Genomic DNA, 22,614 nt, shown 5'->3' with positions numbered 1-22,614 from the left:
TTGGCTGACTGGCACATATCTCAGTAGAAGATCTCTTGTACACCTGTCCCCACTTACATGAGTGTCAGAACCAGGGCTTCGTCCAAGTTATCCCATTGGCCTCACTATCAGGCTGACCAGAAGACCTGTGATCTGTGTAGTGAGAAAATCATTTGGTGTATTTCAGTGTTTGCATAAGATTTTTTTTGTGTTGAGTATGGGTGCTCTGTATCATTGCCAGAGCATCAGGCAAGACACAAAAATCTCCATGGAAAACTATCTCATCTTTTAAATTTTCCTCATTGTTCACAAAACCTACATGGGTGCTCACTAATTTCTCCCATCTGAAATTTGGGCAGTGGTCCTGAGGTCTTCCTATTGGTAATTCCACACTGGAAATATCATTATTAACTGAAGACAGATTATACCACCCAAATATCCTCATGTGTGTCTCATTTAGCTTCTTTAGCATTATGATTAGAATAAATGGCCCAGCTTCTGCTTGGAGCTTCCATAGAGAGCACCAGGCCTTGCCATGTTGGGTGAGAGAGGATCATCCATGCCTTTGTGGAAAAATATAAGATAAGTGACAGGCAGTTTCCAACAAGAGTAAAAATCACCTCTCTCTCAAAAAAAAAAAAAAAAAAAAAAAAAATCACAAAGCTCCAATCAAGGACCTTGATGACAAGTGAAATTAAATAAAACATGAGTGATGAAACACTGTAATATGTTTATGGTGAGCTAGTCCAGACAGCTGATAATTAATTGTTGTCCAAATAGCAACTTGGCAGTAGATGACTGTAACCAGAACACAGAGCACTAGTTAGTTAAAAGTACTAATAAGATTTTTGCTTCTTTTGAAGACTCACTTCCAAGGGGAGGAAAAGATAGAGGAAAATCATGGACCTTCCATGTGCCTGGACTGCCTGCAAGTCTGTATTCTGACCCATTGTTGGCTTTTTGCTTTTACATTCCTTTCTGCCGTAGTAATGCTATTTGTGCTGTGCAGTCCCAAAGCAAATGTCTGTGTGTGTTTTATCCTGGGCTACCACCCACAGAACCTAAAAAATCTGAAAACAAATAAATGCAGATGCGCACAATTTAAGTAAGTTAAAAAACATGTTCTTATTTATCTGCCTAGATTCTTACACTTAAAATCGCTTTGGTTTGAATCCTCTTCAGCCTCCTGTTTTTCCTGAATCTGAAAGCTGTCCTGCAGAGAAGAAAGATAGCGTTTAGAAAAGGAAACAGATTCCTCAAATGAACTTAAATAAAATGCACATATAAAAAGAAGCCAAGAACTAAAAGAAGGCCTTGGAGATTTCCCATTTGAAGTCTCAATTTCCTTACCTGTGAAATAAGATTGGACCAGATGATCTCTCTGGTTCCTTCAGCAATCCTGCTTCTTAAACTATTAGTAGCATAGAATTCAAAGAATGTGTGGAAGCTAAATCCAAACATGTATAATTTAAATGCCACTTAGAAGTAGAAGAAATGAGCTCAGCATGTTGGCTCACACCTGTAATCCCAGCACTTTGAGAGGCGAAGGCAAGCAGATCACTTGAGGTCAAGAGTTCGAGACCAGACTGGCCAACCTGGTGAAACCCCATCTCTACTAAAAACAAAAAAATAAAACTAAAAAAAGTGCCAGGCATGGTGGCACACACCTGTAGTTCCAGTTACTTGGGGGGCTGAGGCAATAGAATTGCTTGAACCCAGGAGGCGGAGGTTGCAGTGAGTTGAAATCGCTCCACTGCACTCCAGCCTGGGTGACATAGCGAGACTCTGTCTCAAAAAAAACACAAACAAACAAACAAAAACCAACCAAACAACAACAACAGCAACAACAAAAAAAGGAAGTAGAAGAAATGATCATACAACATAATCCCCTAAACTGAATTTTTCCCATGGTTCTCGCAGTTTGTATACAGAGGTAATAGAGCTAAACCTCGGATAGCCAGAAATTTGTTAATTAGGCTTTCTAGCTGATGACACATTAATAAGTATAAGTCTGGGCCTGCCCACTTCTTTTTGGAATTTTTTTTATATCTTCATCCATGTTTTGGTTTTAATGTATACCCACAAACTCATGTTGGAATTTAATTGCCATTGTAAAAACATTAAGACGTGGGTTTTAAGCAGTGATTAGATCTTAGTGGCTTCATCCTCATGAATGGATTATTGCTGTTAGTGCAGGAGTGGGTCAGTTCTCATGAGAAAAAGGAAACCCTCTCACACCTGCTGTCTTGCCTTCTGTCTTCTGCCATGGAATAACCCTAACCAGATACTGACGCCATGCTCTTAAACTTCCCAGCCTCCAGAACGTTGAACCACATAAACTTCTTTTGTCTGTATATTACCCAGTATGTGATATTCTGCTATAGCAGCAGAAAATGGGCTAAGACAATACCATTCCCCTTCCACCTCATAGGCACCCATTCTGTGCATGTCCCTGCATTCCAACTTCCACTTATTTTTCTAAAATATGCATCCTAAAATATAATATTATTATATTTTTTAAATTTTTATGTAAAATTTACATAAAAATCTATGTTTATATTTTTATATATGAATTGCTTCTGATCACTGTGTATTATTATGTTGATTGGATATATGCTCCATTTTGCTTATGTATTTTCCTACTGATAGACCTTCTCATTGCCTTGACTTTTACCCATAACTCTGTAAACAACATTCTTATACAAAAATTACTATAGAACATTTACTCAGGAATAGAATTGCTGGATCTTAGGGTATGTGCATATTCAAGTGCACTAGCTGCTCACCAAAATGAATTCAGAAACCCACCCCTAGTCTATGTCTGTTTATATTTCCACATCCCACCTTTATATTAATTTCTAATTCTTGACAATTAATGGGTTAAATGGTATTTACTGTTTGAATTTTCATCCCTCTAATTATTCTTGAGGTTGAGTTGCTGTTATAAATGCAACAATGCTGTGTTCACTATCCAGTTTTCCTTTTCTAGACACAGAGGAAGAATATACTTTACAGCTTCCCTTGCAGTTAGGTTGTGGCCATGTGAATGAGTCCTGGCTAATGGAATGTGGGTGGGATTGTAATATTATCATTTATTATATTCTGAGAGATTCTCAAAATGTTTGTGTAGTTATCTTTACTCCCCTCTCTCCCTTTTGCCCTCTATACAATTAGGAGGGGTGTGGGGGGTTCAGCAGGGATCCATTCTCATATGTGATGTAAAGAATGTACTATTAGCAAACATCACCATCATCCTCTAAAGTATAGCAACATGGTGCCCTTGTTGCCCTGGCCAAAACCTTATATATGAAGTAAATGGGAAAATGTCCTACTTGTGAAGGTTTCTTGTAGCTCAGAAAGTTTTTAGGGAATTTTTCCAAGTTTTGAAGAGAAACAAAAGGAATGAACTTCTGTTTTCAGAGGAGGGCTACATAGTATTGTACTATCTGTAGTTGTCAGTGTTGTATAATCAGATTAGTGGTTTTAGCCTTTACTAAAAACAAACAAGAAGGGATCTGGCTTGAGCCAGATAATAGTGAAAATATTATATTGACAATGTTACATTTGGTACTGTACCCCTTAGAGGAAGTATCTTTATTCAACTAAGAATCAAGATATTATAAGTAAGGAAGTATATGCTTCCCATGCAAGCCATTGTCCAGCTTTTTACCACAGTTGCTAAAAATGCTTCTAAGTTTCAGTAACTTAAGAAATATAATTTTATTTGCATCTGAGAGGAGGGAGTAACAGTCTTTCTTTTAAAACAACATAGTCCATTTTATTTATTTTCTTGAGTACTCTTCATAATCATTATCCAATACTGGGCATGTTTTCTTACTCGCAGGGTTTATAATGCAACACACAGTCGTCAATTTCCCTGTCAATCATGGCTGCTAATTATTCTTTTGTTCCTGTATGAAGAATTTGCATTGTCTTAATGCTATCTGTCCTCTTGCTCCCATCCCCCAACAGACCCCACTGTGTGATGTTCCCCTCCCTGTGTCCATGTGTTTTCATTGTTCAACTCCCATTTATGAGTGAGAACCTGTGGGGCTTAAAACCTAGATGACGGGTTGTTGGGTGCAGCAAACCACCATAGCACATGTATACCTTTATAACAAACCTGCACATTCTGCACATATATCCCTGAACTTAAAGTATAATTTAAAAATTTTTTGCATTGTCTTCAGTCTAAAGTTTAGCATCAACAGAATTAGTGGAATGAATTAATAGTACTGTTACGAATTCATTGCAAAAAGTTCATCACCCAGGCACATAGTCATCAGATTATCTAAAGTCAAGAGAAAGAAAAGAATCTTAAGAGCAGCGAGGTAAAAGCATCAGGTAACCTACAAAGAAAAATCTATCAGATTAACATCAAAGCTCTCAGTAGAAACCCTACAAGCCAAACAGTGCTGGGGTCTTAGCTTTAGTCTCTTCAAATAAAGTAATTGCCAGCCAAGAATTTAGTATCCAGCTAAACTAAGCTTGATAAATGAAGGCAAGATAAAGTATTTTTCAGACAAACAAGTGCTGAGAGAATTTGCCACTACCAAGTCAGCACTATAAGAAATACTAAAAAGAGTTCTAAATCTTGAAACAAAACCTCAAAATACACCAAAATAGAACCTCCTTAAAGTGTAATTCTCAGAGGGCCTATATAACAATAACACGATTAAAAAAAAAAAAAAAAGGTATCAAGCAACCACTAGCACAGTGAATAATACAATACCTCAATTCTCAACACTAACATTGAATGTAAATGTTCATTCAATGTTCACATGAACATTGGATGTGAACAATGGCCCAAACGGTTCACTTAAAAGATACAGAATGTCAGAATGGATAAAAGTCTACCAACCAAGTATCTGCTGTCTTGAAGAGACTCACCTAACACATAAGGACTCACATGAAATTAAAGTAAAGGGGTGGGAAAAGATATTCCATGCAAATGGAAATGAAAAGTGAGCAGGAGTAGCTATGTTTACATCAGACAAAGCAGTCTTTAAAGCAGCAGTTTAGAAAGACAAAGAGGGACATTATATCACAATAAAATGATCAGTCTGACAGGAAAATATCACAATCTTAAATATATATGCCCCCTAACATGGGAGCTACCAAATTTATAAAACAGTTATTACTAGACCTGAGAAATGAGATAGATGGCAACACAATAACAGTGGAGAACTTCAATACTCCACTGACAACACTAGACAGGTCATCAAGACAGAAAGTCAACAAAGAAACAATGGACTTAAACTATACCCTAGAAAAAATGAACTTACCCGATATTTACAGAACATTCTATGCAACAACTGCAGAATATACATTCTTTTCATCAGCACATGCAGCATTCTCCAAGATATGATAGGCCACAAAAAAATTCCCAATACATTTGAGAAAATCAAAATTACATCAAGTACCCTCTCAGGCCACAGTGGAATAAAATTAGAAATTAGTTCCAAAAGGAACCCTCAAAACAATACAAATATATGGAATCTGCTCCTAAATTACATGTGGGTCAACAATGAAATCAAGATGGAAATTAAAAAATTTTTTGAACTTAATAATAATAGTGACACAACTTATCAAAGGCTTTGGGACATAGCAAAAGCAGTGCTAAGAGGAAAGTTCATAGCATTAAATGCCTACATCGAAAAGTCTGAAAGAGCACAAATAGACAACTTAAGGTCACATCTCAAGGAACTAGAGAAATAAGAACAAACCCAACCCAGCAGAAGAAAAGAAACAATAAAGATCAGAGGAGAACTAAATGAAATTGAAACAAACAAGCACACACACACAAAACACAAAAGATAAATGAAACAAAAAGCTGGTTCTTTGGAAAGACAATCAAAATTGATAGACCACTAGTGAGATTAAACAGGAAAGGTAAAGGTCCACATATGCTCCATTAGAAATGAACTAGGAGATATTACAACCAACACCACAGAAATACAAAAGATCATTCAAGGCTGGTATGAACACCTTTACATGCACAAACTAGAAAATCTAGAGGACATGGATAAATTTCTGGAAAGATATAGCCCTCCTAGATTAAAACAGGAAGAAATAGGAACTCTAAACAGACCAATGACAGGCAGTGAGATTGAATTGGTAATAAAAAATTAGCAACAAAAGAAGTCTAGATGGATTCACAGCTGAATTTTATCAGGCATTCAAAAAAGAATTGGTACCAGTCTTACTGAAACTATTCCAAAGATAGAGAAAGAGGGAATCCTCCCTAAATCATTATATGAAGCCCGAATCACCCTAATACCAAAACCAGGAAAGCACATAACAAAAATGAAAACTACAGACCAATATTCCTGATGAACATAGATGCAAAAATTCTCAACAACATACTACCTAACTGAATCCAACAGCATATCGAAACGATAATGCACCATGATCAAATGGGTTTTCTACTAGGGATGCAAAAATGGTTTAACATACACAAGCCAATAAATGTGGTTCATCACATAAATAGAATTAAAAACAAAAGTCACACGATCATCTCAATAAATGCAGAAAAAAGCACTTGACAAAATCCAGAATCCCTTTATGTTTAAAACCCTCAGCAAAATCAGCATAGAAGGGGCATACCTCAAGGTAATAAAGCCATCTATGACAAAGCCACAGCCAACATTATACTGAATGGGGGAAAGTTGAAAACATTACCCCTGAGAACTGGAACAAGGCAAGGATGCTGACTTTCACCATTTCTATTCAACATAGTATCAGAAGTTCTAGCTAGAGAAATTAGAAAAGACAAGAAATAAAGGGCATCCAAATTGCTAAAGAGGAAGGAAAGCTGTTCCTATTCACGGATGATATGATCGTATACCTAAAAGCCCTAAAGCCTCATCCAAAAAGCTCCCAGAACTGATAAATACATTCAGCAAAGTTTAAGAATACAAAATCAATGTACACAAATTGGTAGCACTGCTATACACCAACAGTGACCAAGCTGAGACTAAAATCAAGAACTCAGCCCCTTTTGCCACAGCTGCAAAAATAAAGTAAGATACTTATGAATATACCTAACCAAGGAGGTGAAAAATCTCTACATGAAAAACTACAAAACACTGCTGAAAGAAATTATAGACAACACAAATGGAAATACATCCCATGTTCATGAATGGGTAAGATCAGTTTGTGAAAATGACCATATTGCCAAAAGCAATCTACAAATTCAATGCAATTTCCACCAAAATACCATCATCATTCTTCACAGAACTAGAAAAAAGAATCCTAAAATTCCTGTGGAACCAAGAACAAATCTGGAGGCATCACATTACCTGACTTTAAATTATACTACAATGTTATATTTACCAAACAGTGTAGTATTGGTATAAAAATGAGCACATGGACCAATGGAACAGAATAGAGAACCCAGAAATAAAGCTAGATAGCTATAGCCAACTGAATGAGTGAGATCAAGCATTGGTTACATGTTGCTCACTATGTCCAGGTTATGTTTATGTTGTTGTCATTTCCCCAGAGTTACATACAAGGGTGACACTAATGAAGATTGAGTTTAATTGCTTTTTAAAGTGTCTTCAAAAATATTATACTGTGAATCAGCATTGGAATTTTATTATGCACATAGAAAGGCACACAAACAGAAAACTTTAATGTATAATAAAATCTATATCTAAAATGAGTCTAAAAGAATTTTTTAGTAAGATGCAAATGTATAAATTCTAAGTGATAATACATTGTCAGTTTAATTGGAGGCATTTTTTCTCCTTTTTGGTGGAAAATAAAATAATGGTGCATCTTAAATTTAATAAAACGTAGCAGTGATCCTACATATGTCTTTTCACTCACCTTTTAGGTAGACTGAGAACTATGGGAGTGAGGGGCTCCAGCCTGGGAGTCTTATACAATAATTAATTTTGGCTCTCCTGGACAACAGCTGACAGAACACTTGGGTTTCATTCCTGTGCATGCATCTTATTCTGTGTTTTAAGCAATGATCTCCTCTTGTCTTTGCTAGACCAATATAGACCTTGGCCATGGTTCTTTCTCCTGCAGCATCTAGTTCTGGTCTTCCATCTTCATGATCCACAAAGCTAACGCACCTAGTCCCAGGCTGGAGCCCCTCACTCTCACAGTTCTCAGTCACATCCACCTGACAATGCAAGACCCACTTGCCTCCTTCTAGAGCTCTTCCTGGCCAGATAATGCTGGATCTTAGCCATTCAGACTCCAAAGGATACTATTCACTAGAGGACAACGCAAGTGTGCGGTAACACAAACAAAAGCAACTTTAAGGCCTTTAAAAGGAACCTTCATCTGCTTTAATTAGGAATACCCTGGAGAAATGTCACCTCACAAAATACCTTTGTCTTCTCTCCATTTTCTCTCTTTTTGATTTCTCACTGAAATAACCAAATTTCTCCTGTGTTCTATTGATATCAATTTGTCTCTCATTAGCATCTAAGGTCCACCTCCAAACTTACCTTTGAGTCTCCTTTTAAATATCCAAACTTTGTGGAAGGTTTTAACAACCACTTGCAAGCATCTGATTTAGAAATCTTAAGCATTGGGCCACCTTCATCTTCGGACTATAATGACATACCAAAACTATGCATATGGATTTGTGTGGAATGAAATACATATTCTGAAACCAAACCATCTCTACATAAGGGAGCTGGGTGTAGGATGTCAATTAGTCATGACTGCACTCCCCTAACTACAAAAGCAACTCAAAGTTTATGATAGGGAGTAGCATTATCTTAAATGTGAGGATCTGGTAGTCTTTTTTTTTTTTTTTTTTTTTTTTTTCCAGTTGCAAGATTTAATAGAGTAAAAACAGAGCTCCAAAACAAAGGGAGGGGACCCAAAGTGGGTAGCCGTTGCTGGCTCGAATGCCTGGGTTTATATCCCAATCACTGTCCCTCCCACTGTGCTCTCAGGCAATAGATGATTGGCTATTACTTTAACTCCTGTTTTTGCCTAGTTAGCATTTTAGTGAGCTCTCTTTACTACCTGATTGGTAGGGTGTGAACTAAGTTGCAAGCCCCATGTTTAAAGGTGGATGCGGTCACCTTCCCAGGTAGGCTTAGGGATTCTTAGTCCGCCTAGGAAGTCCAGCTAGTCCTGTCTCTCAGTCCCCCTTCTCAACAGAAAAACCCAAGTGCTGTTGGGGATGCTGGCCAACAACCTCTCTAGCTGCTTCCTGCTGATTTGGGGCATAGTAGGGGTCATGCAGTTGAGATTTCCTTGGGGGAGTGCCTTTGATGTCATCAACATCGAAGCATGGGCTAGAAGGCTGGTCCAAGGGTCCACAGTAGATCTTAGTCATGGACTGTATCTGGGGCTCCATTTGAAGACCCATTTATAGTTTCACAGTTTTGATTCTGGAAGAGACAAACTTAACAAGGAGGTTAAAGATACAGGGATTGAAATGTATGGCCTGCAGTGCAGAGGATTATTTCTTTGGCACATTTCACAGGCCCTGACTATCTGCTTGATAGTTTTGAAAAGGCCTGATCCAGTAAATAATAACTTGGCCATCTGATGGGTGCTATCAATGCCTAAGTGAAAGGTTTGGTGAAGGGTTTTAAGTAATTTCCATTGGTTAGCTGCAGGCAAAAGTATTTTTCATTCTTTGGTGGCTAGCCATCCTGAGGGGAGGAAACTATGTCCTCGTGAGGTTCCCCATTCTACTTCTTCTGCTGAGTACTGGGGCTTGGTGTCCTGGAGGAGATTACCCCATACTAGGGGTCCTTCTATAAACATTTCTAATGGAGGGTCCTGCCTTGTGACTCTTTTGGCTTCAATATCCACTTGGCAGTTCCCTTCTCTTTCCCTTTCCTTTCCTTTCTGATGACTCCAGCAGTGTAAGATTGCCACCTCTTTAGGTTTCTGTACAAAACCTGGCACAAAGTCGTATTCAAAGGCCAACAGACTTTTAGAGGGAGATGCAGAATAAGGCTAATACACTCAAAATATCTCCAATAGGAAGACTTTATTCATCCTCAAATGCTGCATTTCACTGCTTCTGTGATGCACATATTTTATCTTTTGAACTGGAATGTGTCTTACGGTTGTTACAGTTAAGGAGTGCTTGTGAAGTGATTGCTCACCTGCACATATTCAAACTGGGTCATAGCTGTTTATGTTGTTGTCATTTCCCCAGAGTTACATATAAGGGTGACACTAATAAAGATTGAGTTTAATTGCTTTTTAAAGTGTCTTCAAAAAGATTATACCATGAATCAGCATTGGAATTTTATTATGCACATAGAAAGGCACATAAACAGAAAACTATAATGTATAATAAAATCTGTATCTAAAATGAGTCTAAAAGAATTTTTTAGTAAGATGCAAATGTATAAATTCTAAGTGATAATACTTTATCAGTTTAATTGGAGGCATTTTTCTCCTTCTTAGTGTAAAATAAAATAATGGAGCATCTTAAATTTAACAAAATATAGCAATGATCCTACATATCTTTTCACTCACCTTTTAGGTAGAGGAAGTAGGCAACAAAAATGTATTCTAGTTTTTCACAGAAACTGCCTCGAAATTCTTGGTAACTTTGGTGGAAAAAATAACTTCAACATCCCATTATTGTTTATTTCAGATTAAAGTACTAGATTTTACATATTCTATAAAAATACTCTTACTGGGTAGCTCTATAGCTCTCCCTCTCTTGCAGAACCCTCATCACGGTGTGTTAAGCAGTCTTGCTAAAGTGAGAGGTATAATAAGAAAGGAAGTACAGGGTTCTTGACTAGAGGACAAATTAGAACTGAAAATTGACATGCCCCACCCTTATTCCCCACCAAATGATAGTGGTTACTTGCCAGACCTCTAGAGATTAAGTCTCTAGCCTAACGTTTTATATAACCTGGCATGCAAATCACAAAGAGCCTTCAAATAAATTAGTATAATGCTTTTGAGAGTTTCAAACATTGACTCATCCAAAGTTTAAGTTTATCAAAAGCAAGGAAAATCTGGGTGCCAGTGATTGTCATAACATACTCTCCTCTGGATTGCCATCCCTTTCTCCTGGATTAAAACTGTTCAATTTTTAAGTGGGTGAGGATGAGTACAGACTTTGGGTTTAGTGGAGTGATTACTGGTGTAATAAAAAGCTAGATGTAAGTTAGATTGAGGAATTTAAATGGTACTGCTTCTTTCAGCATCCCTGGATTAAGAAATTCCAGATTGAAGCCAAGGGTGGACAGTTTATGCTATAAAGTAATGTGGCAAACACACCAGCTTTTACATGTACCATTTTTCTTTATTTAATGTCATTTTCTTTTTGGCAATTTAAGAGAAGTAACAATTTTTTTTTTTATTTTTTAATTAACAAATAATAATTATACATGATCATGGGATACTTAGTAAAGTTTTGATACAAATAGTGTACAGTGATCAGATCAGGGTCATTAGTATATCCATCATCTCAAACATTTGTCATTTATTTGTGTTGGAAACTTTCAAGATTCTCCTCCTATTTGAAACTACATAATGTATTATTGTTTTTTTGTTTTTGTTTAATTTTAAAAACACTGTGCTGTCAAAAATGCTAACAACCATCTGTGTCTTTAGCAAGCTGTCATCTTTTTGCTGGTGGAGAACGTCGCCTTAATGTTGATGGCTGCTCACCGCTAAGGGTGGTGGTTGCTGAAGGCTGTGGTGGTTGCAGCAATTTCTTAAAATAAAACAACAATGAAGTGTACCCATTTGATTGACTCTTCTTTCATGAAAGATTTCTCTGTAGCATGCAATGCTGTTTGTTAGCATTTGACCAACAGTAGAACTTCTTTCAAAATTGGAGGCAATCTTCTTAAACCCTATCACTGGTTCACTGCTTTATCAATTAAGTGTATGAATATTCTAAATCCTTTGTTGTCATTTCAACAATGTTCACAGCATCTTTATGAGGAATAGATTGCATCTCAAGAAACCACTTTCTTTGCTCATCCATATGAAGCAACTTCTTTTTTTTTTTTATATACTTTAAGTTATGGGGTACACGTGCAGGACGTGCAGGTTTGTTACATAGGTATACATGTGCCATGTTGGTTCACTGCATCCATTAACTCGTCATTTAAATTAGGTATTTCTCCTAATGCTATTGTTCCCCTAGCCCCCACCCCCTGACAGACCCTGGTGTGTCATGTTTTCCTCCCTGTGTCCATGTGTTCTCATTGTTCATCTTCCACTTATGAGTGAGAACATGTGGTGTTTTGTTTTCTGTCCTTGTGATAGTTTGCTGAGAATGATGGTTTCCAGTTTCATCCATGTCTCTGCAAAGAACATGAACTCATCCTTTTTATGGCTGCATAGTATTCCATGGTGTATATGTGCCACATTTTCTTTATCCCGTCTATTATTGATGGACAATTGGGTTGGTTCCAAGTCTTTGCTCTTGTGAATAGTGCTGCAATAAACATATGTGTGCATGTGTCTTTATAGTAGCATGATTTATAATCCTTTGGGTATATACCCAGTAATGGGATTGCTGGGTCAAATGGTATTTCTAGTTCTAGATTCTTGAGGAATTGCCACACTGTCTTCCACAAGGGCTGAACTAACCACCAACATTGTAAAAGCATTCCTATTTCTCTACATCCTCTCCAGCATCTATCATTTCCTGACTTTTTAATGATTGCCATTCTAACTGGCATGAGATGGTATTTCATTGTGGTTTTGATTTGCATTTCTGTAATGACCAATAATGATGATCATTTTTTCATATGTCTGTTGGCTGCATAAATGTCTTCCTTTGGCAAGTGTCTGTCCATATCCTTTGCCCACTTTTTGATGGAGTTGTTTGTTTTTTTCTTGTAAGGATTTGTTTAAGTAGTTTGCAGATTAGCCCTTTGTCAGATGGATAGATTGCAAAAATTTTCTCCCATTCTTTAGGTTACTGGTACACCCTACCAATAGTGTATTTTGCTGTGCCTGAGGTCTATAGTTTAATTAGATCCCATTTGTCTATTTTGACTTTCGTTGTCATTGCTTTGGGTGTTTTAGTCATGAAGTCTTTGCCCATGCCTAAGTCCTAAATGGTATTGCCTAGGCCTACTTCTAGGGTTTATATGGTTTTAGGTCTTACATTTAAGTCTTTATTCCATCTTGAGTTAATTTTTGTATAAGGTGTAAGGAAGGGATTCTGTTTCAGCTTTCTACATATGACTAACCAGTTTTCCAAGTACCATTTATTAAATAGGGTATCCTATCCCCATTGCTTGTTTTTGTCAGCTTTGTCAAAGATCAGATGGTTATAGATGTGTGGTGTTATTTCTGATGCCTCTGTTCTGTTCCATTGGTCTATATATCTGTTTTGGTACCAGTACCATGCTGTTTTGGTTACTGTGGCCTTGTAGTATAGTTTGAAGTCAAGTAGCGTGATGCCTCCAGATTTGTTCTTTTTGCTTAGGATTGTCTTGGCTATGTGGGCTCTTTTTTGATTCCATTTGAAGTTTAGAGTAGTATTTTCCAATTCTGTGAAGAAAGTCAGTGGTAGCTTGATGGGGATAGCATTGATATATAAATTACTTTGGGCAGTATGTCCATTTTCACAATATTGATTCTTCCTATCCATGAGCATGGAATGTTCTTCCATTTGTTAGTGTCTTCTCTTGTTTCATTGAGCAGTGGTTTGTAGTTCTCCTTGAAGAGGTCCTTCACATCCCTTGTAAGTTGGGTTCCTAGGTATTTTATTCTCTTTGTAGCAATTGCGAATGGGAGTTCACTCATGATTTGGCTCTCTGTTTGTCTCCTGTTGGTGTATAGAATGCTTGTGATTTTTGCACATTGATTTTGTATGCTGAGATTTTGTATGCTGAGAAGTTGCTTATCGGTTTAAGGAGATTTTAGGCTGAGACAATGGGGCTTTCTAAATATACAATCATGTCATCTGCAAACAGGGACAATTTGACTTCCTCTTTTCCTAATTGAATACGCTTTCTTTCTGTTGCCTGATTGCCCTGGCCAGAACTTCCAACACTATGTCGAATAGGAGTGGTGGTGGGAGGGGGCATCCTTGTTTTGTGCTGGTTTTCAAAGGGAATGCTTCCAGTTTTTGCCCATTGAGTATGATATTGGCTGTGGGTTTGTCATAAATAGCTCTTATTATTTTGAGATACGTTCCATCAATACCTGGTTTATTGAGTGTTTTTAGCATGAAGGGTGTTGAATTTTGTCAAAGGCCTCTTCTACATCTATTGAGATAATCATGTGGCTTTTGTCGTTGGTTCTGTTTATGTGATGGCTTACGTTTATTGATTTGTGTATGTTGAACCAGTCTTGCATCCCAGGGATGAAGCCAGCTTGATCAAGGTGGATAAGCTTTTTGATGTGCTGCTGGATTCGTTATGCTAGTATTTTATTGAAGATTTTTGCATCAATGTTCATCAGGGATATTGGCCTAAAATTTTCTTTTATTGTTGTATCCCTGCCAATCAGGATGATGCTAACTCATAAAATGAGTTAGAGAGGATTCCCTCTTTTTCTATTGATTGGAATAGTTTCAAAAGGAATGGTACCAGCTCCTGTGTATACCTCTGGTAGAATTTGGCTGTGCATCCGTCTGGTCCTGGTCCTGGACTTTTTTGGTGGATACGTTATTAATTATTGCCTTGATTTCAGAACCTGTTATTGATCTATTCAGAGATTTGACTTCTTCTTAGTTTTGGGAGGGTGTATGTGTCTAGGAATTCATACATTTTTCTAGACTTTCTAATTCATTTGCATAGAGGTGTTTATAGTATTCTCTGATGGTAGTTTTTATTTCTGTGAGATCGGTGGTGACATCCCCTGTATCATTTTTTATTGCATCTATTTGATTCTTCTCTCTTTTCTTCTTTATTAGTCTTCCTAACAGTCTATCAATTTTGTAATCTTTTCAAAAAACCAGCTCCTGGATTCATTGATGTTTTGAAGGCTTTTTTTGTGTCTCTATCTCCTTCACTTCTGCTCTGATCTTAGTTATTTCTTGTCCTCTGCTAGGTTTTGAATTTGTTTGCTGTTGCTTCCCTAGTTCTTTTAATTGTGATGTTAGGGTGTCAATTTTAGATCTTTCCTGCTTTCCCTTGTGGGCATTTAGTGCTATAAATTTCCCTCTACAGACTGCTTTAAATGTGTCCCAGAGATTCTGGTATGTTGTGTCTTTGTTCTCATTGGTTTCAAGGAGCATCTTTATTTCTGCCTTCATTTTGTTATTTACCCAGTTGTCATTCAGCAGCAGGTTGTTCAGTTTATGGGTAGTTGTGTAGTTTTGAGTTAGTATATTTATCCTGAATTCTAGTTTGATTGCACTGTGGTCTGAGAGACAGTTTGTTGTGATTTCTGTTCTTTTACATTTGCTGAGGAGTGTTTTATTTCCAATTATGTGGTCAATTTTAGAATAAATGTGATGTGGTGCTGAGAAGAATGTATATTCTGTTGACTTGGGGTAGAGAGAGTTCTGTAGATGTCTATTAGGTCCACTTGGTCCAGACCTGAGTTCAAGTCTTAGATATCCTTGTTAATTTTCTGTCTCATTGATATGTCTAGTACTGACAGTGAGGTGTTAAAGTCTCCCATTATTATTGTGTGGGAGTGTAACTCCCTTTGTAGGTCTCTAATAACTTGCTTTATGAATCTGGGTGCTCCTGTATTGGTTGCATATATATTTAGGATAGTTACATCTTCTTGTTGAATATATCCCATTATTATTATGTAATGGCCTTCTTTGTCTCTTTTGATCTTTGTTGGTTTAAAGTCTGTTTATCAGAGACTAGCATTGCAACCCCTGCCTTTTTTTGTTTTCCATTTGCTTGGTAGATCTTCCTCCATCCCTTTATTTTGAGCCTATGTGTGTCTTTGCACTTGAGATGGGTCTCCTGAGTACAGCACACTGATGGGTCTTGAGTCTTTATCCAATTTGCCGGTCTGTGTCTTTTAATTGGAGTATTTACCTCATTTACATTTAAGGTTAATATTGTTATGTGTGTATTTGTTCATGTCATTATGATGCTAGCTGGTTATTTTGCTCATTAGTTGATGAAGTTTCTTCATAAAATTGATGGTCTTTACAATTTGTCATGTTTTTGCAGTGGCTGGTACCGTTTGTTCCTTTCCATGTTCAGTGCTTCCTTCAGGAACTCTTGTAAGGCAGGCCTGGTGGTGACAAAATTTCTTAGCATTTGCTTGTCTGTAAAGGATTTTATTTCTCCTTCACCTGTGAAGCTTAGTTTGGCTGGATATGAAATTCTGGGTTGAAAATTCTTTTCTTTAAGAATATTGAATTTTGGCCCCCACTGTCTTTTGGCTTGTAGGGTTTCTGCAGAGAGATCCACTCTTAGTGTGATGGGCTTCCGTTTGTGGGTAACCCAACTTTTCTCTCTGGCTGCCCTTAACATTTTTTCCTTCATTTCAACCTTGGTGAATCTGATAATTGTGTGTCTTGGGGTTGCTCTTTTCAAGGAATATCTTTGCTCTGTATTTCCTGAATTTGAATGTTGGCCTGCCTTGCTAGGTTGGGAAAGTTCTGGATAATATCCTGAATAGTGTTTTTTAACTTGGTTCCATTCTCCCTGTCACTTTCAGGTACACCAATCAAATGTAGATTTGGTCTTTTCATGTAGTCCCATATTTCTTGGTGGCTTTGTTCTTTTCTTTTCACTCTTTTTTCTCTAATCTTGTCTTCTCACTTTATTTCATTAAGTTGATCTTCAATCTCTGATATTCTTTCTTCCACTTGATAGAATCAGCTATTGAAGCTTGTGTATCCTTCATGAAGTTCTTGTGCTGTGTTTTTCAGCTCCATCAGGTCCTTTATATTCTTCTTTACACTGGTTATTCTAGTTAGCCATATCCATTTTCAAAGATTTTAGCTTCCTTGCAGTGGGTTAGAACATGCTTCTTTAGCTTGGAGAAGTTTGTTCTTACCCACCTTCTGAAGCCTACTTCTGTCAACTCATCAAACTCATTCTCCATCTAGTTTTGGTCCCTTGCTGGTGAGGAGTTATGATCCTTTGGAGGAGAAGAGGCATTCTGGTGTTAGGCATTTTCAGCCTTTCTGCTCTGGTTTTCCCCCTCTTTGTGGTTTCATCTGCCTTTTTTGTTCGATGCTGATGACCTGTGGATGGGATTTTGGTGTGGATGTCCTTTTTGTTGACATTGATGCTATTCCTTTCTGTTTGTTAGTTTTCTTTCTACCGGACAGGCCCCTCAGCTGCAGGTCTGTTGGAGTTTGCTGGAGGTCCACTCCAGACCCTGTTTTCCTGGGTATCGTCAACAGAGGCTTCAGAACAGCAAATATTGCTGCCTGATCCTTTCTCTGGAAGCTTCATCCCAGAATTTGGTGTCTATCAGCCTCTACTGGGAGGTGTATCCCAGTGAGGCTACACAGGGGTCAGGGACCCACTTGAGGAGGCAGTCTGTCTGTTATCAGAGCTCGAACGCCATGCTGGGAGAATCACTGCTTTCTTTAGAGCTGTCAGACAGGGATGTTTAAGTCTGCAGAAGCTGTGCCCACAGCTGCCTCTTCCCCTGGGTGCTCTGTTCAAGGGAGATGAGGATTATACCTATAAGTCCCTGACTGGGTCTGCTGCCTTTTTTTCAGATATGCCCTGCTCACAGAGGTGAAATCTGGACAGGCAGTCAACCTTACCTAACGGCAGTGGGCTCCACCCAGTTTGAGCTTCCCAGCAGCTTTGTTTATGCTGTGAGCATAAAACTGCCTACTCAAGCCTCAGCAATGGCAGACGCCCCTCCCCCTCCAAGATCCAGCATCCCAGGTCAATTTCCGACTGCTGTGCTTGCAGCGAGAATTTCAAGGCAATGGATCTTAGCTTGCTGGGCTCCACAGGCATGGAACCCACTGAGCCAGGCACTGGAGGGAATCTCCTGGTCTTCTAGTTGTGAAGATCATGGGAAAAGTGCTGTTTGGGCAGGAGTGTACCATTCTTCCTGGTACAGTCTTTCGTGGCTTCCCTTGGCTAGGAAAGGGAAGTCCTCTGACCCCTTGTGCTTCCCCAGTGAGGCGATACCCTACCCTGCTTCAGTTCACCCTCCGTGGGCTGCACCCACTGTCCAACCAGTCTTAATAAGATGAACCAGGTACCTCAGTTGGATATACAGAAATCACCCATCTTCTGCATCAGTCTCGCTGGGAGCTGCAGACCACAGCTGTTCCTATTCAGCCATCTTGGAAGATCTCCCTGTATTATTGTTAACTATAGTCATCCTACAGTGGTATAGAGCACTAGAACTTATTCTTCCTATCTAGCTATAATTTTTGTATTCTTTAACAAATCTCTCCCTATCCTTTCCTTTCTCCTCTCCTGCCCAGCCTCTAATATCCTCTGTTCTACATTTCACTTCCATGAGATCAACCTTTTTAGCTTCCACATATAAGTGAGGACATTCACTCTTTAATTTTCTGTTCCTTGCTTATTTCACTTATTATGCTGTCCTCCAGTTCTATCCATGTTGCCAGGAATGACAAGATTTTTATTATGTCTTATGACTGAATAGTATTCAATTGTGTATATAAGCCAAAATTGACAAATGGGATCTAATTAAACTAAAGAGCTTCTGCACAGCAAAAGAAACTACCATCAGAGTGAACAGGCAACCTACAGAATGGGAGAAAATTTTTGCAATCTACTCATCTGACAAAGGGCTAATATCCAGAACCTACAAAGAACTCAAACAAATTTACAAGAAAAAAACAAACAACCCCATCAAAAAGTGGGCAAAGGATATGAACAGACAGTTCTCAAAAGAAGACATTCATACAGCCAACAGACATATGAAAAAATGCTCATCATCACTGGCCATCAGAGAAATGCAAATCAAAACCACAATGAGATACCATCTCACACCAGTTAGAATGGCGATCATTAAAAAGTCAGGAAACAACAGGTGCTGGAGAGGATGTGGAGAAATAGGAACGCTTTTACACTGTTGGTGGGATTGTAAACTAGTTCTTCTAGTATTTTTATAGTTTCACATTTTATGTTTAGGTCTTTGATCTATTTTGACTTGATTTTTGTAGAGGGTAAGAGGTAGGGGTTTATTTTCATTCTTCTGCATATGGATATTCAGTTTTCCCAGCATAATTTATTGAAAAACCTGCCCTTTTCCCAGTGAGTGTTATTGACACCTTTGTCAAAAATCAGTTGGCTGTTGATATACATATTAGCTTCTAGGTTCTTTATTCTTTTACATTGGTCTATGTGTCTGTTTTTATGATAGTTGCATGCTGCTTTGCCTACTACAGCTTTGTAGTATATTTTAAAGTCTGGTAGTGTGATTCCCCCAGCGTTTTTCTTTTTGTTCAAGATTGCTTTGGCCAGTTGGGGTCTTCTGTGGTTTCATATCAATCTTAGAATTTTATTTTCTATTTAAATCCAGAATGTCATTGGTATTTTGATAAGGATTGCATTGAACCTGTAGGTTACTTTGCGTATTATTGTCATTTTAACAATATTAATTCTGTTGATCCATGAGCATGAGATATCTTTCAAAAATGTGCCAATTTTAAGATTGTATCCGATTTTTCTTAGCTTCTGCATCTCTACAGCTTTCTCCTTGCATGATTCTTTAATGAAATGGCTGAACAAGTTTTTTTGTTCAAACATGACTCGTTTTTTTTTTTTTTTTTTTTCTGAAAGTCTCCCCTAAGCCAGATTTCTTTTTAGCCAGTCCCAGAAAGTTCAGTGTACAACTGATAAATCCCATTCTCTGAACTTCTTATAATTTAGCTGATAGTTAGTACTCACTTTGTAGGGTCATGTGTTGGTGTGTTTGTGTGATGAATACCTCTTATCTCCTTGGCTAAAACTAGGAACAAACTAAAAGCAATACCCTGTCCCCAGGCATGTCAGGGTAATTTCTTCCAATACTAATTTAGTTTTTTCCTCCCTTTATTTTTCCTTCTCCATTTCTGAGAACCAGCTTCTGTGCTTCCTTGCCCAAGGGGAGGAAACAAATATATATATATATATGTGTGTGTGTGTGTGTGTGTGTGTGTGTAATACATGCAAATATATGTACTTACATGCAAATATATATATACACACACACACACACATATACATACACATAGACATATACATCTATAATAGAGATGGGATCTAGCTTTATTGCCCAGACTGGTCTTGAACTCCTGCGCCCAAGTGATACTCCTGCCTTGGCCTCCCAAAGTGCTGAGAGTAGAGGCATGAGCCACTTCACTAAGCTCCTAAAGAAAGATTGTTACTGGGATTACTCTTCCTTATAGTCATTGACTCTCTCTGTTTTTGTTTGTTTGTTTGTTTGTGTTTTTTTTGTAAACACCTAAACTCATAGAAGGAATTATGCTGAATATTCCAAGGAGGGAACAGAACAGCAGGGTGTGTCTCAAGATGAGAAGAGACAAAAGGAAGATATTCCCTAGCTGGGAAACAGGGAGGCATACAGGTACCTCACCTAGTGGGAAACTTTGATCTTGATAGCTCTCCGGGCAAATGTCAGAACATCAGAAAAGAAATGTCTGAGCATATCTAGGGAGGCTAGATCCCAGGCATGTTGGAACAGTCTTGGCAGACATTCCTGTGTCCCACATATGGCCTATGAGCAAATTGCCCTTGGACTTCAGAGGAACAAACAGGCTTACACAATGAACATACCCATGATGAACACATTGTAATGAAGACTAGACACCTTTCTATACCCTCCTGGTATCTCTTAAGACTCTGGGTTCTCATGGGACCATTAAAGAAGGAGATGAAACCTCAACAATGAACTAAGACTTAACATCCCACTAGTCTGGCCAAATGTGGTCTTTATATTACTTACGCTGATTTTTTTAAAAAACTAAAAAAAAAAAAAAAAAAAAACCCACAAAAAACAATATTTCTTAGTCATATTTGACTTGGTATAATTTTCTACCTGCTATATGTGTATTTTTGTTGTCAGATAAATTCCTAGTGCCAGGCTCTGAATCATAGAAATATTATTTATGCAGTATACTTTTTAAGAATTGTTTATTTTCAGAAAGCTCGGGACTAATTTTTTAGTCTAAACAAGTAGAAAATTGCATGACATATCAACAATTAACATGATTAATGTGCCCCAAAGAATTTTTGTCATTCACTTAAATGGTGAAATTAAAAGTACATCATTAAATTTGCAGATGATGTATAATTTTGGAAAGCAGCCTCTGGCAAAAGGCATAACACCGAAATCTATTGTGACTACGATAAACTGGAAAAGGGATGCCTTAGAAATTAACTGGATATGGATGTGAGTAAGTATAAGAGAGAGAAAAAAGAACAGATAGAACCTTTTTTCAGGTTTTTGATGAGAGTACAGGTTATGTAAGTAGAGAATGGGCAACACTTCATTCCAGTGTAGTTAAGGAGAAAGCAATCTGTCATTACAAGGCAATGTAATATAATACTATGAACAATTTATTCAAGAATGGCCTGTTCATGCCTTCATGTATTTACTCACTCAGAGAGAGACCAGGTAGAGCGTGATCAAGAACACAAGGAGCACCTAGAGTCACACTGCCAGGGTTTGAATCCTGGCTCAGGTACTTACTACCTTTACCTATATCACCTTTGGGTAGTTTTCAGGCTTCTCTGTGCCTTGATTTCCTCATCTGTGAAATGGGGTTGAAAATAATACTTTAAGATTTAGTTGAGTTAATATTTTTTAAACACACAGAATGACTTCCACCTCTAGTGAGCTCTGTAAGAGAATGTGTTGAATAAAATATATTTGCTCAACATTGATTTATTACTATTGAGTTTAAACCAGTTCTTAGGGCACTGTAATAATGCCAAAACATATAAGACATGGCCGTTGCCCTCAGGAAGTTTATGACTTCACAGAGAAGACACTGGAATGGTACACAAGTCTAAAATTCAACTGTAAAATAATTTTGAAAGTAGCTCAGCAGAGACACAAAGACATTTGAAGCATGCGGGGTGGATTATAAATCTTCTAGGGTGACAATGTAAAAGGACTTCAGTTTAGTCTGCAGTGCAGAAAAACAAAAGGTTTTCTTGAGAGCAGGCTTTTCTCCATTGCTATAGAAGTTAGAAATAAAACAAAGTAGACTCTGATGTTATCTCATGAGTATTTGAAGCTGATGAAGAAGAGTTCCTTGGCAGAGGTAACTGTCACATGTAAGGATGTGTGACATCCTTGGGGGAGATCTTAAGTTTGAGCAGCCTAAAGATGTAGAGGCTGCCTCTCAGAGTCCTGCTCAACTGCAATGTAGCAATAGAAAATGCATAAAAAGTCTGAGCGCAGTGGCTCATGCCTGTAATTCCAGGACTTTGGGAGGCCAAGGTGGGCAGATCACTTGAGGCCAGGAGTTTGAGACTAGCCTGGGCAACATGGTGAAACCCCGTCTCTGCAAAAAATAAAAAAAAAATTAACCAGGAGTAGTGGCACATGCTTGTAATCCCAGCTACTCAGAGATTGAAGTGGGAAGATCGCCTGAGCCTGGGAGTTCGAGGCTGCTATGAGCTGTTATTGTGCCACTGCACTCCAGTCTGGGCAACAAAGTGAGAACCTGTCTCAAGAAGAAAAGAAAATTAAAGAAAATACATGAAAAATCCATTGTCATATAATAACTGTAAATTTAATATTATCAATTTATTTATGGGTCTGAACGTTATT

The sequence above is a fragment of the Papio anubis genome, chromosome 6 (assembly GCF_008728515.1).
Source record: "Papio anubis isolate 15944 chromosome 6, Panubis1.0, whole genome shotgun sequence".
Classification (NCBI taxonomy): Eukaryota; Metazoa; Chordata; class Mammalia; order Primates; family Cercopithecidae; genus Papio; species Papio anubis.
Note: the sequence above shows the minus strand (reverse complement) of the source record.